This window comes from Panthera pardus, unplaced genomic scaffold (genome assembly GCF_024362965.1).
Source record: "Panthera pardus isolate Hobbes unplaced genomic scaffold, ASM2436296v1 HiC_scaffold_23, whole genome shotgun sequence".
Classification (NCBI taxonomy): Eukaryota; Metazoa; Chordata; class Mammalia; order Carnivora; family Felidae; genus Panthera; species Panthera pardus.
In genome coordinates, this window is record NW_026526799.1 from 2802765 (window position 1) to 2815508 (window position 12744).

General features: G+C 57.9%; 1 long non-coding RNA gene across 1 annotated transcript in view; it reads right to left on the reverse strand.

Moving 5' to 3' along the window:
• Window positions 1–11318: 11318 nt before the first annotated feature.
• Window positions 11319–12744, reverse strand: part of LOC109273537 (uncharacterized) — a 31942-nt gene continuing 30516 nt past the window's right edge. Inside the window, exon 3 of the long non-coding RNA XR_008416847.1 lies at window positions 11319–12444. This is a non-coding gene — a long non-coding RNA (uncharacterized LOC109273537). The remainder of the gene's footprint in view (window positions 12445–12744) is intronic.

The window sequence follows — 12744 nt, forward strand, 5'->3', positions numbered from 1 at the left end:
CATTTCTCCCACTTAATCATGATGCGATACCAGCAAAATTTTACAACTATACACACACGCGAACATTTGCTTCCATACCATATCGCTACATATTTAAAAATTATGAGTCAAGGTATCACCTGCTGTACATAATACGTTGTAACCTCCTACCTAGACAAATAGACCTTCATAATGATCTGGAAGGCCACGTTAGAATTCAGAGCCCCCAGCCTCTGTGCGGTTCTGCCCCAGTCCTTGGCCACACAGGGAGAGCTGGCCTTGGCCGTGATCCGTGCCTCCCGTCCCACACCACAAGGGGGTCTCGAGCACGTGTGGAGCCCCAGGTCCATCCACGCTCTGTCCCTGCCAACAGTCACACCCTTTGACACACCTTGGGCACATTTCTGGTGGAAGATGGAAGGAACTGTCTGGAGAGAGGCCCCCCAGACCCTGAGAAGGGGGTGGAGCCTTCTGGGCATGGAGGTCCTGCTGTGACCTATCGTGGGGAGAGACACAGCCAGAGGGCAGGCAGCAAGAGTGGGACCCTCGAAAGCATGGGGCCTGTCTTGTCCGACACCTAAAACCACTTTAAAAAAAAAAAAAAAAATATATATATATATATACATATATATATATATAATAAGACTAGTTAAAATATATACATATAACTATTTGAGTTACACAGTAGCAATTGAAAATAGTACTTTATTCTTTCCATTTTATATCTGGGGGGAAAAACAAGTGAGCCTCGTGCGCCGGACAGGATGGCTGTAAGGAATCCTTCCATCCGTGACCGGCTCCCTCGCTGCCTCTCTCCTGGCTTCCTCCCCTTCTCCTTCCTCCCCCTGCCTGCCTGCCTTCCTCTCTTCCTTCCCTCCTTTCCTTCCGGACACTCAGACGCCCCTGTGCCAGGCACTGCCTGGGCCCAGGGGTTCAAGGGTAACCGGGCCAGATGCTCCCAGGCAGTCTGCAGCGTAATGAGGAGACCAGCATCGATCCACACAAATACACGTCTAATTACAAACTGGGACAAGTACACTGACAGATAAGCATGTGTTGATTTGCGGGTTGCCTTTGATTTAAGGTTTCCTGCTGAGACAGGGAGGAATGTAAATCTGGTTTTCTCTTAAGGCCAGGGGCCTTACATGTTTTCACAAACCTTCAAAATGGATGCATCTCATACGGCTAACCAGAATCGGGGATGCTTCCTGTGAGCATATAAGCTCATTAAATCAACTCTGCTACTTTATGGCGGCAGTAAAAGGTTACCAAAACTTTCCGAGGCGAACATGCCCGTGGCGTTACAAAGCCAACCGTCCAACGTGGGGGGGGGGGGGAGGTTTACTAGAGACCCCCCTGCCAGATTCTTACGGAAACGCAGAAGGTTGGCTGGACGAGGGGTCTCCAAGCCCTTCATGTTCCCTCCTGATGTCCCTGCACCACAAAATGGAAGAGGGGGGATGAATAATGCCTGGAGTTTCGCCGCTGTTCTTTCAAGTCCCCTACTCTAGATGGTTCCCAGTGGGCGAGCCCTTGAGGTGTGGGGTGGGCAGCGGTCACTTCAAAACACGTGGAAAGCAGGAGGGGGGTAGGCTGCAGCTCCTTCCCTTTGTGGGACTGTTAACGTCCTCCACGTGGACTGAGGCACAGAAGACCCGGACACAGGTCATCTCTAAGTGGCTTTGCACCGGGGGACAGAATCCTCGAAGGAAGATCCACTTGTGCCGTGAACACCAGCAGCGTGGATGTCTGATCGCCTGTGGATCTCGGAGCGTTTCACTCACGGTTTTCATGGTTTCCGGTGAGGAATAAATAAATCCCTGTGAAATTTTCCTTGGGAAAGGAACCACTCTATCCTTACCATACTTAAGGGTCAATTAGACAAATATTCCCCAAGAGGCAAAAGCAGAGTATCTTCCCCTCTCCTCCTCCCTCACCCCAGACTGAACGTTCCAGCTTTAATTTTTTTTTTTTTTTTTTTTTGATGTCTGGGCGTCCGGGTGGCTCATTTGGTTAAGCCTCCGACTTCAGCTCAGGTCATGATCTCTAGGTTCTTGAGTTCCAGCCCCGCATTGGGCTCTGTGCTGACAGCTCAGAGCCTGGAGCCTGCTTGGGATTCTGGGTGTCCCTCTCTCTCTGCCCCTCCCCTGCTCATGCTCTGTCTGTCTCTCTCTCTCAAAAATAAACACTAAAATTTTTTTTTTTTTAATTTTTATCTCCTGCAGAGGAAATCTTATGTGTAACACTGGTTCTACACACACCCCTTCCTGCACTTTCCTTTCTCAGGTCTGGTGCAGATGTGCCAGGAAAGCACCCGCGGGAACAGGCTCACCCTGGGATGGGGTTCTTGCCCCTCGCTACAGTGTCTTCTGCTTCTGTTGGTCTCTTGGGGGCACTAGGGACCGGCCTGGGTACCACGAATGAGCTGACCCCCAAGGAGTGCTGTGTCCGGTTCCCTCCTCTCCATCCTGCCCTGGGATGATTTTCCTCTAAATTGCCTACAAACCACGAGACAAGTAGAAGTTTGTGGGGTTTTTTTTTTTTTTCTTTCTGCAGGTGGGGGGGAGGGCGTTGGCAGAATTTGAGAAAACATCACCAGAATCAGAGCTCAGAAAAGAATGAGGACGTGTCTGAGGAAGGGAGACGATCTTGTCTCCAAAGCACCTTTTCTCCTATGAGCCTGACCAGGGACTGAGTACTAAGGACATGACCGGCTTGGTCAAGGCTAAGGCAGAGTGGGAGAGAAACCCAGCTGCCCGTGCCGCTTCGGGAGTGTTCCAGGACTCAACCCACCACCTCCACCGGGAACACCAGCGCCACAGCCACGGCTGCCACGACCTCTCCTCCTCCTCCCTGTCCTCCCTCTCTTCCCTCTCCTCTCCCTCCTCCCTCACCTCTCCCTCCTCCCTCTCCCCCTCCTCCTCCCTCACTTCCGTCTCCTCTCCCTCCTCCTCTTCTCCTCCCTCTCTTCTCCCTCCTCCCTCTCCTCCTCTGTCTCCTCCTCCTCCTCTTCCCTCTCCTCTCCGTCCTCCCTCTCCTCCTCCCTCTCTTCCCTCTCCCTCCTCCCTCACCTCTCCCTCCTCCCTCTCCTCTCCCTCCTCCTCCCTCTCTTCCCTCTCCTCTCCGTCCTCCCTCTCCTCCTCCCTCTCTTCCCTCTCCCTCCTCCCTCACCTCTCCCTCCTCCCTCTCCTCTCCCTCCTCCCTCTCCTCTCCCTCCTTCCTCACCTCTCCCTTCTCCCTCTCCTCATCCTCCTGCCTCTCTTCCCTCTTCTCTCCCTCCTCCCTCACCTCTCCCTCCTCCCTCTCCTCCTCCTCCTGCCTCTCTTCTTCCTCCTCCCTCTCTTCCCTCTCCTCTCCCTCACCTCTCCCTCCTCCCTCTCCCCCTCCCTCACCTCTCCCTTCTCCCTCTCCTCATCCTCCTGCCTCTCTTCCCTCTTCTCTCCCTCCTCCCTCACCTCTCCCTCCTCCCTCTCCTCCTCCTCCTGCCTCTCTTCTTCCTCCTCCCTCTCTTCCCTCTCCTCTCCCTCACCTCTCCCTCCTCCCTCTCCCCCCTCCCTCACCTCTCCCTTCTCCCTCTCCTCATCCTCCTGCCTCTCTTCCCTCTTCTCTCCCTCCTCCCTCACCTCTCCCTCCTCCCTCTCCTCCTCCTCCTGCCTCTCTTCTTCCTCCTCCCTCTCTTCCCTCTCCTCTCCCTCACCTCTCCCTCCTCCCTCTCCCCCTCCCTCACCTCTCCCTTCTCCCTCTCCTCATCCTCCTGCCTCTCTTCCCTCTTCTCTCCCTCCTCCCTCACCTCTCCCTCCTCCCTCTCCTCCTCCTCCTGCCTCTCTTCTTCCTCCTCCCTCTCTTCCCTCTCCTCTCCCTCACCTCTCCCTCCTCCCTCTCCTCCTCCCTCTCTTCCCTCTCTTCTTCCTCCTCCTTCTCCCCTCCTCCTCCCTCTCCCCCTCCCTCTCTTCTTCCTCCTCCGTCTCCTCCTCCTCCCTGTCTTCCCTCTCCTCTCCCTCCCCCTCCTCCCTCTCCCCCTCCTCCTCCCCCTCCCCCTCCTCCTCCCTTTCCCCCTCCTCCTATCACATTATCATCTACAGCTACCGTCACCAAGCACTTTTCAAGCTGGTGGGCTTGCCTGCCACACTAATGTGCGCAGCCTCCCGCATAGCCCTCCGTTTACCCGTTTCTGGAACGAGAGAGGGAAAGGCCGTTGCTCTAAACGGGCGGACACGGTGCCCAGGGCAGCGCCCGGCTGTCCGCACCTCAGCGCCTGCTGTTTTCCGCCAGCGCCGCTCTCCGGAACTCCGCCCCGACGCCCGCCTCTTAAAAACTGCTTTCTCGGCATCACTCTTCTCATCCCACGAGGCCCCACCCAGAAGCCACCTCTCCAGCAACGCCTCCCGCGCCCACCTCCCGTCGCCTTCCGGCCGAGAGTGGGGGTCTCCCACGCCCTCAGCCCCGCGTCCGTGTTCTTTGTGGCTCTTTCCGCCCCCCCCGCCCCCCCCCGGCCCCCCTCTCCCCCCCCCCGTCCCCCCCCCGTCCCCCCCCATCCCCCCCCCCCTCCGCCCCCCCCCGGCCCCCGCTAAGCCGCAGGCTTCCCCGGACGCTCCCGGCTGCACCCTTCCCGTGTCCTCAGAAACCACTCCCTGTCCGCGTCCGTCGCCACCCCGTGGGGAACGTGCGGAACGTGGATCACGGGGCCACGGCCGTCCGTGCAGCGTGCACGTGGGGACAGCAGAGGGAGCGACTCGAGTGCCGCGCGCGAACGAACGGGTGGCCCTCGCTTTTGCACCGAGGCCGCCTCCCACGGAGCTGGGCCTGCTGAGCGCTGAGCGGACTCGAGACACACGCCCCGGGAAGGGAAGCCGGCCACGCGGCCACGCGGCAGCTCAGTCGGCGGGATGCCCTCCCCGTCCAGGCGCCGGCAGCTTCCCGGCCCCTGCGCTCTGCGCTTCAGACGCAAGACCTGCACGACTCCCTCTTCCCCGGGGTGTCCCTGTGTTCCAAGGTCAGCGACTGCCTTTTTTTTTGTTTGTTTTTTAACTTGCAGACTTCCAGGCGAGTGCAAACACAAGAATAGTACAAGGAGCGCACGTATATTCTTTACCCAGACTCGTCTGTGGGGAACACGTCCCCGCTCGGCCTCCCCCCCCCCCCCCCCCCCCCCCGGGTGTTATGTGTATACACGTCACAAACGCTTATTTCTGACGCCTCCAGAGCCCGCGAGCTGGCCGTGGCCCTCCTGCCCTAAACCCGTCGTCATGCACCTGCCGAGAACAGGGTTCCTGTCCCGCAGACCCCACCGCGGTGACCCGCGCAGATGACACTGTCGTCACGTCAGCTGTCCTATTCCAATGTTGTCAGACAGGGTCAGCGCCTTTAAGAAAAAAAATTTTTTTTCAACGTTTCTTCATTTTTGAGACACAGAGCACAAGCAGGGAGGGGCAGAGAGAGACGGACACACAGAATCAGAATCTGAAGCAGGCTCCAGGCTCTGAGCCGTCAGCACCGAGCCCGACGCGGGGCTCGAACCCACGAACCGTGAGATCGTGACCTGAGCCCAAGTCGGACGCTCAAGCGACTGAGCCCCCCAGGCGCCCCCTGCACCTTTTAAGTTCAAAAAGAGGAAGGAATCCAAAAGAAGCAGAGCTCAGAGAGACGGAGTAGAGTCCGATTTATTTTAAAATCCTTTTGGATTTTGGAGTCAGTTTTTGGAGCAGCTTTTGGAGTCAGTTTTCAAACACACACACACACACACACACACACACACACACACAGCTGACAGTGCTCTAGGCAGCCCACCTCGGTTTGCTTTAACCTTTCAGGTTTCCATTACCTTGGTGAAAACCTTCCAAGTCCTGCGTAGGCCCGCGTCCCAGGTGTCCTAGGAAGGGAGCCGGCAGGTAACTAAGGCCTCGGGGGATGACGTGCAGGGTAGACTCTGCCGAGGCCGCACCCGCAGCCCGATTCCTTCTTTTAGCAACTCGCCCCGGAGCCCGTCCCCTGGGCTGGCCGTTGAAGGTGCAAACACAGAAGCTCATCTCTGCCCCACTCTGGCCTACTCTGCCGCCGTGGGCTCAGACCGGGAGGCAGGATGACCCCGGGTTCTCTTTACGAGACGAGAGCCGGTTACCGAGCTCTGAGCCTCAGTTTCTCGAGCTGTACAGTGGGGGTACCGGCGAAAGCTGAGAACGGTGCCCGGTGCGCGGAAGAACTCAGTAAGCCCCCCACCAGCACCCTGAGGGCGCAAAGACGCGGAAACAGGCAATTCTGACGCGATCCCCTGGATTGCTGTGATGGCAGGCGAGGGCCCCCCAGGGATCCCCCGAGGTGGAGGCTGTCTTTCAAGTGGGGCCAGAGCGGTCTTCAGACGAGGCACTGGACGCAGAACGGGAGGGTGACTGATCCGCTGACTGGAGGGAGTCCGGGGCTGCAGGAAAGGGAGGGAAGGAGAGGCTCCCGTCCATCTTCCGCTCAGAGGAAACTGCAGGTGCAGAGCGCGGGCGACCGGGAGACTAGGTAAGACTTGACCGCGCCGGCCTCGGAGCCCGCGGAGCGCTGGGCCAGGAGGGGGTGAGGCTGGCAGATGGCAGGGAGGCAAGGACGCGAGCGGTTTGCAGGTGCGATGGCCGCGAGCAACCGCGCACACACACGGCACCTCTCGCCACTGGCGCGCTGGCAGGGGCAGGCCGGCCGCTGCGGCCAGAACAGGGCAAGCTGAACCCCCACGCCCAGCCCGGCCCACCCCTCCCTCCTCGTAGCCCAAAGTACCCAGACGCGTTTCCTGAGTGTAAAATTAATAACGCTCGGCGCAGATGATGCCGGGAGTACTGTTTTTCAAGTCTCTCTTCTTCTCTTTTCAGTGAAGAAACTCTCCCTCGGTGAGAGCTTCGTTACCTGGCCTGACAAATTAACTCAAAGGCTGGTTAGCTGGGTGTCAGGTCAAGGGACCCCACGCGGCACCCCCTTCCGCCTTCCCTCCTATAACCTGTTAGCACCAGGAGAAGCCCCCCCACCCCTGCAAAGTCCCAGCTCCCCTGCTCACCAAGGGGCGGGGCAGGGAAGCGTCCCGCTGTGGAGTGCGACTCCCCCAGGGTGGCCCGCTTTCAAAGCGGTGGATTTTGCTGAATGTAAAACCCCAAGCTTTGAAATAAGACCCCATGTCGGGGAGCGGGGGGGCGGGGGGCGGGGGGGGGGGGGGGGTTCTGAGCCGGAAGCTGCAGCAGAATCACCAGGAGCTTTTTCAGCTTCAGGGCCACCCCCTCACCTCTCCCATGCTGCTTTTGGAGCAGGGGTGGGGGGGGCAGGGCCCACAGCTCCCCAGGTGACACTGGTTAAGAACCTCTCCATCAGAGGGTCTTTGTTCCCCTCGAGCTCCCGGGGAAGGCCCCCAGAGGGAGCTGCTTGTGCCAAAGCCCCGAGCGGGGCCCCTCGTGAGAGCTCCACTCACCCCTTGTGCCTTGAAATAGCACAGCCCCCTGGAGCTTTTAAGACACACTTTACCTTCAAAAAGTAAGTGCCGGCTCCCGGTCTTCCAGGGAACAGATCGGCTAAGTGACATGAACCACGGGCTCCATAACGTGGCCTCAACGTGGCTCCGACGGCAACGACACGGAAAACGGCGCGGAGCAGACGTCTGACGCCTCCAGAGGACCTGGCCTGTTAACTTTGCCTTTTTAGGAAAAATAACGTCTCCGTTTTTTTCTGGTTTAAAAAATAGTATCTTGGGGCCCCCCGGGGGGGCTCGGTCGGTGGGGCGCCCGACTCTCGGTCTCGGCTCAGGTCGTGATCTCAGGGTTCGTGGGATCGACGCCTGCACGGGGCTGTGCGCTGAGAGCGTGGAGCCTGCTTGGGAGTCTTGCGCTCCCCCTCTCTGCCCCTCCCTCTGTCTCAAAATAAATTAAAAAAAAAAAAAAAAAACTTAAAAAAAATCTTACACAAATGCCAAGGAAGGGGTCGTGCTTCGCTTCACAAAGGGCTTCTAAGAGGACTTACCAGCAGAGGGTAGGACATCTAATTTCAGATTTCAGAGCTGGAAATCTGATTTCAGCATATGACCGTGGGTTTGACAGAAAGCTTGGGAGCACGCAGATCGTGCGGGAGAGGGCGCAGCTCCCACAGCGGTGGCCTGAGGGCCCCCAAACCCCCCACCTGGTGCTCTGCCCGGTGCGTCCCCCCCTTCCCCACCTCTCGTCCCAGACCTTGAACACGCCCAGGCCTTGCTGGTGCCCCTTCCTCCTGAGGTCTGTGGAAACCGAGGATAAAAACCAACACATTCTTGGGAAACACCTGACTGTGTTCTTCAGTGGAGTCCCGCCTTTGTGTGTTTGTTCTGTTTGTTGTTGTGTGTGTGTGTGGTGTGTGTGCAGCAGCAAAGGACTTGATCCAGCTTTAAAACACACCCACACCCTCACAGCCCCTCCCCCACAGGGGAACCTGCCGGAAGGACCCTGAATCTTGGCCAAGCGCAGGAAGTGCAGTCTTGTCCGCAGGGGGGCTGGACCGCCGGGTGGCAGGAGGAAAGAGGGGCCGCTCAACTCCTTTTGTCTCCCCGGGGCTGCCGGTCCCCGGCGTTCGCTGCACATCTCTGCTTCGTTCTCTCACAAACCACCTTCCTCTGCTTATGTCCGCCTGGTTCCCCAGCCCAAATACCTAACGGGGGCTCCCAGAGTCTCTGAGTCGCAAAGTTTCTTGTAGCGACAATCTGCTTCGTCCAGCTCGAGTCCCGCCCGTGAGCCGTAGCGAAGCGCGGGGCAGGGCCCGCCTGACCCCCTGCCCCGCGGCCACGCGCCCCCCACTGTGTCACTTCCCTCCCCGGCTCTGTCCTTCATAAACTGGCACACGTCCCTGCCCCCCTGTGTCCCCCCGGCCCAAGTGGCAGGCATCGCTGGACGAATCTCCTGTTTTCGCCTGCCCGGCATCATCGACGGCTCCTCTTTCCGGCTTCAGGATCCCCTTCGCCTTCTGGAAGCCCCCCTCGCCCCACACTGTCCGCACGGCTCAGCTCAGGCTGCGGCACTCCACTCCGCCCACCTGCCTGGACACTGGGTCCCTGTGACTCGGGTTCGGGGGGTGAGCATGTGACCCACACGGGGCCAAGGAGAGGCTCAGCCAGGACTTTCGGTGGACCTGTCGGGAAAGGGGTCTTCTCTTTCCGCTGGAGCCGCCCATGGCCCTCGTGGTTGCCCCAAAATGAAGGCAGCACAGACGAAAAGCAGAGCCGAGAAACAGGATGGACAATCGACGGACGCCGCGGTTTGAGCAGCTCAATCCGAACACATCTGAAGCAAGTGGACCCCGAGAGCCTTTCTTCTGCTAAGCCAGTTTCTTGGCTTAAGCCAGTTTGTCCCTTCTGCAGCCAAAGGGACCGAACCTACAACCCAATGGAAAGAAACTACTTTCATCGTTCTTGGTCGGTTTCGGCCTCGTCAGCCAACACTCAAACGATGCAAGAGCTGGAAAGGCAGGAGAGCGCGTGAGGCCCAGGGCTTGGTTGCTGGCAGAAGCTCCAGGCCTCGGGGACCGAGCCCGAACTTCGCAGCCCAGAGCAAGCGTGCAAGTGGGGATCCACCTACCACGTGTCCAAACGTTCACAAGGTACCAACCGAGCTAACAAACTATTAAAGACGGCGTATCCCGTGCTTCCATGCTTCCACTGTGACATGCGCGATCTTCGTTTTCGACCTAGAAGGCCAGGTCCAAGTGCAGGGTCCTCCGCAGCTTGGAATTCTCCCTGAGGGCGCGGGAGGGCCAGCCGCCCGCACGGACCCACCTCCCTTCCCTTCCTGTCCGGCTCCATCCTGCCCGGAGAGACGCCTCACACAAGCGGTAAGCATCTCGGCCCCCACGCGTCCGAGCTCCGCTGCCCCACCCCCCCCATTCCGACGCTGCCCCTTCTTCACCACTCAGGCTCTGCCCTCAGGAGGACGGACTCAGGAGAAGAGCCTGGGCAAGTCCTCACGACAGGCCTTGGGCACTAGGACAGAGACTTCCTGCATCACGGGCACCCAGAACGTGGCCTAAAAGGCGGGAGAGGGCGCGTAGGGCTCAGGCGTTGTGTTCCTTGGTCCTAGAGACCGAGCTCCCTTCGAGGGGGACCGCGGCTGTGGGAGGGCTAGGGCAGGGCCAGGCCAATGGGCAGATCCCGAACGAAGTTAACACACAGGCGACTAGAACTAAGTTTGCAGGGCCAACCCGTGCACTGGCTTCCACCGAGTGTCGGTATTTTGGTTTGACGAGAGTGTCTATAGCACTGTATAGAGTGCTGTAGGCCTGGTGGCTGTTTGCTAAGGCACGGGGCCACCGGGCTGCGGGGACTCGGCATGTCCGGGAAAGGTGGGTGTCTCACCGCCAGCGGGGATTCGGCCGTCCCAGCAGCCGGAGACGCACTTGCACTGAAGTTCCTATTCACAGGACCGCCCCTGGCCGGGCACAGCGTGCCCCCACGAGACCCTCCCGAAGTTCTTCCTAGTTTCTGGAAGCACTACGGTGAACAACGGTCTCCACTTGGGGCTCTGCTCTGAGAATACGGGCGTCTGCCACTCTGTTCGACTCGTGCTTCAGGATTACACAAGTACGTTCCTGGTGGGAACGAGAGTCTGGAAGGAAACTGGACGTAACGTGAAGGCCCCGGGGACCCAACAAACGGAAAGAGCACTTGGAAACACGTCAACAGGGAGACGGGCCGGTGTGGGGACGGGGCCACTTTGCAAAGCGGAACGCCCGGCTGCCCAGGCCGCTACAGACGACCAGGGCATCTTCCCTGTTGCACAGGGGGGGGGGGGGGGGGGCACTGAGAGCGTCCAGCCAGTCCCCACCGCCCTCCCCCGGCAGGACCAGCAGGTCTCAGGACCTCGACCACCCACCCCAGGCCCATAAACCTCCCTTCCGGAATCTCCAGTGGGAAGGGCCGGGGTGAGGAAACGGTTGGGAGGCTAAGATCACTCAAGGGCTGGCACTCCCCCTACATCCCAGCTCTGCGACATCCTGTAATCTGACCCCTCAAGCACGCTCCCTGGGGGGACACTGGGGGCGTGACCCCAAGGTTCTCCCCACTCAGCAACTTCTCTTCTTAATAGCACCCTTAATAATTTGGGAAGTCGACAAGGGCCAAATTAACACCAGAGACGACCTACACAAAGCTGACCCGAAGGAAATAAGCATGACCCCCTCTTCTTCAGAGTTTTGAGGGCCCCGGGCAGCCTTCTTGCCCTGGAACACGCAATCAGAATCAAGAGAGACTTAAACCGGACTCGTGTTTGAGAACTCCAATATGTTTTTTTTTTTAATTAAAAAAAAATTTTTTTAACGTTTATTTATTTTTGAGACAGAGAGAGATAGAGCATGAACGGGGGAGGGGCAGAGAGAGAGGGAGACACAGAAACTGAAACAGGCTCCAGGCTCCGAGCTGTCAGCACAGAGCCCGACGCGGGGCTTGAACCCACAAACTGCGAGATCGTGACCTGAGCTGAAGTCGGACGCTTAACCGACTGAGCCACGCAGGCGCCCTTCCAATGTTTGGAGAAGAAAAGAACATCTACATTAAACGTTTTGCATCAACCAACGACAGTGCGATTGGATCACGGTAATTCCCAGACAACGACAGGATTTATTTACAAAAGTGTCACAATACGTGGGAAGCAATATAGTCTGGTCATGACACACAGGCACAAAAATATTAAGCTTTTTTTTCTCCAACCCCACTGGTGTTTCTCTGTGTCCGTATTTATAACCTCGTTGAGAGACAACCCCAAATCTAAATTTGAGGCACTTCCTGAACGGGAGGCCACCGCTCGCGGCCCTCTACCCCTGCGGGGGTCTGGGCTGGTCCTAGATCTGTACCGGTCCTGGATGTGGGCAGGTGCTGTACCTCTCACGCAGGACACCGGCTTCTGGGGCCCCGCGTGGTCTCTCCAGACTAGGGCTGCTGTCCACCCACTGGGCCTGCCCACCTTGGTCTGCAGGTGCCTGGAGGGCCCCGTAAGAGAACTCTCCTCTGCCCCCCGCTGCAGAATTCGGCAATTGCTCTGGAGATTCTGCTCCTGCCCAGTTGTTCTTACCCTTCTGCCCGCTCCATGGGACACACTCTTTCCTCCAAACCTCAGAGCAGTAAGCACTGGCCAGGCGATGGAGACACAGAGAGGAGCTGAGCAGCTCTCCGGGAGCTCCCGGCCAAGCCAGGGAGACACGCGTGTGACGGCTAGATCGCACCACAGTTAGATGACAGCAGAACCTCTCAGTTTCTTTTTTCCTTACTTTCACTGTTCATCTCCCCGTCAGACTCAAAGCTCCATGAAGATGGACGGTGTTGGTTTCGTTCTGTCTCCTCCCCTCCTAGCACATAGTAGGTGTTCGATGCGTACTCGTCCGACAGACAAATACTTCGCACACTTGTCATTCTTTGGGCTTACGTCACAAGTATTTCTCAGTCTAATTACATCCTCTTCGGTTTATTTCAATTTTTCTTTAATGTTTATTTACCTTTGAGAGAGAAACAGAGAGAGACAGAGCATAAGCAGGGGAGGGGGAGAGATAGAGGGAGACACAGAATCCGAAGCAGGCTCCGGGCTCTGAGCTGTCAGCACAGAGGGGCTCGAACTCACGAACCACGAGATCATGACCTGAGCCAAAGTCAGACGCTTAACCGACTGAGCCGCTCAGGCGCCCCTGAGTAAACGTCAGTTTTAATGACATCATTTTATTTCCTCAGTATTTTCCAAAGTGGCCTCAAGATAGGAATCGCCTAAAGCGTCTTTCTGAAATACAGATTCCTGGGCACCA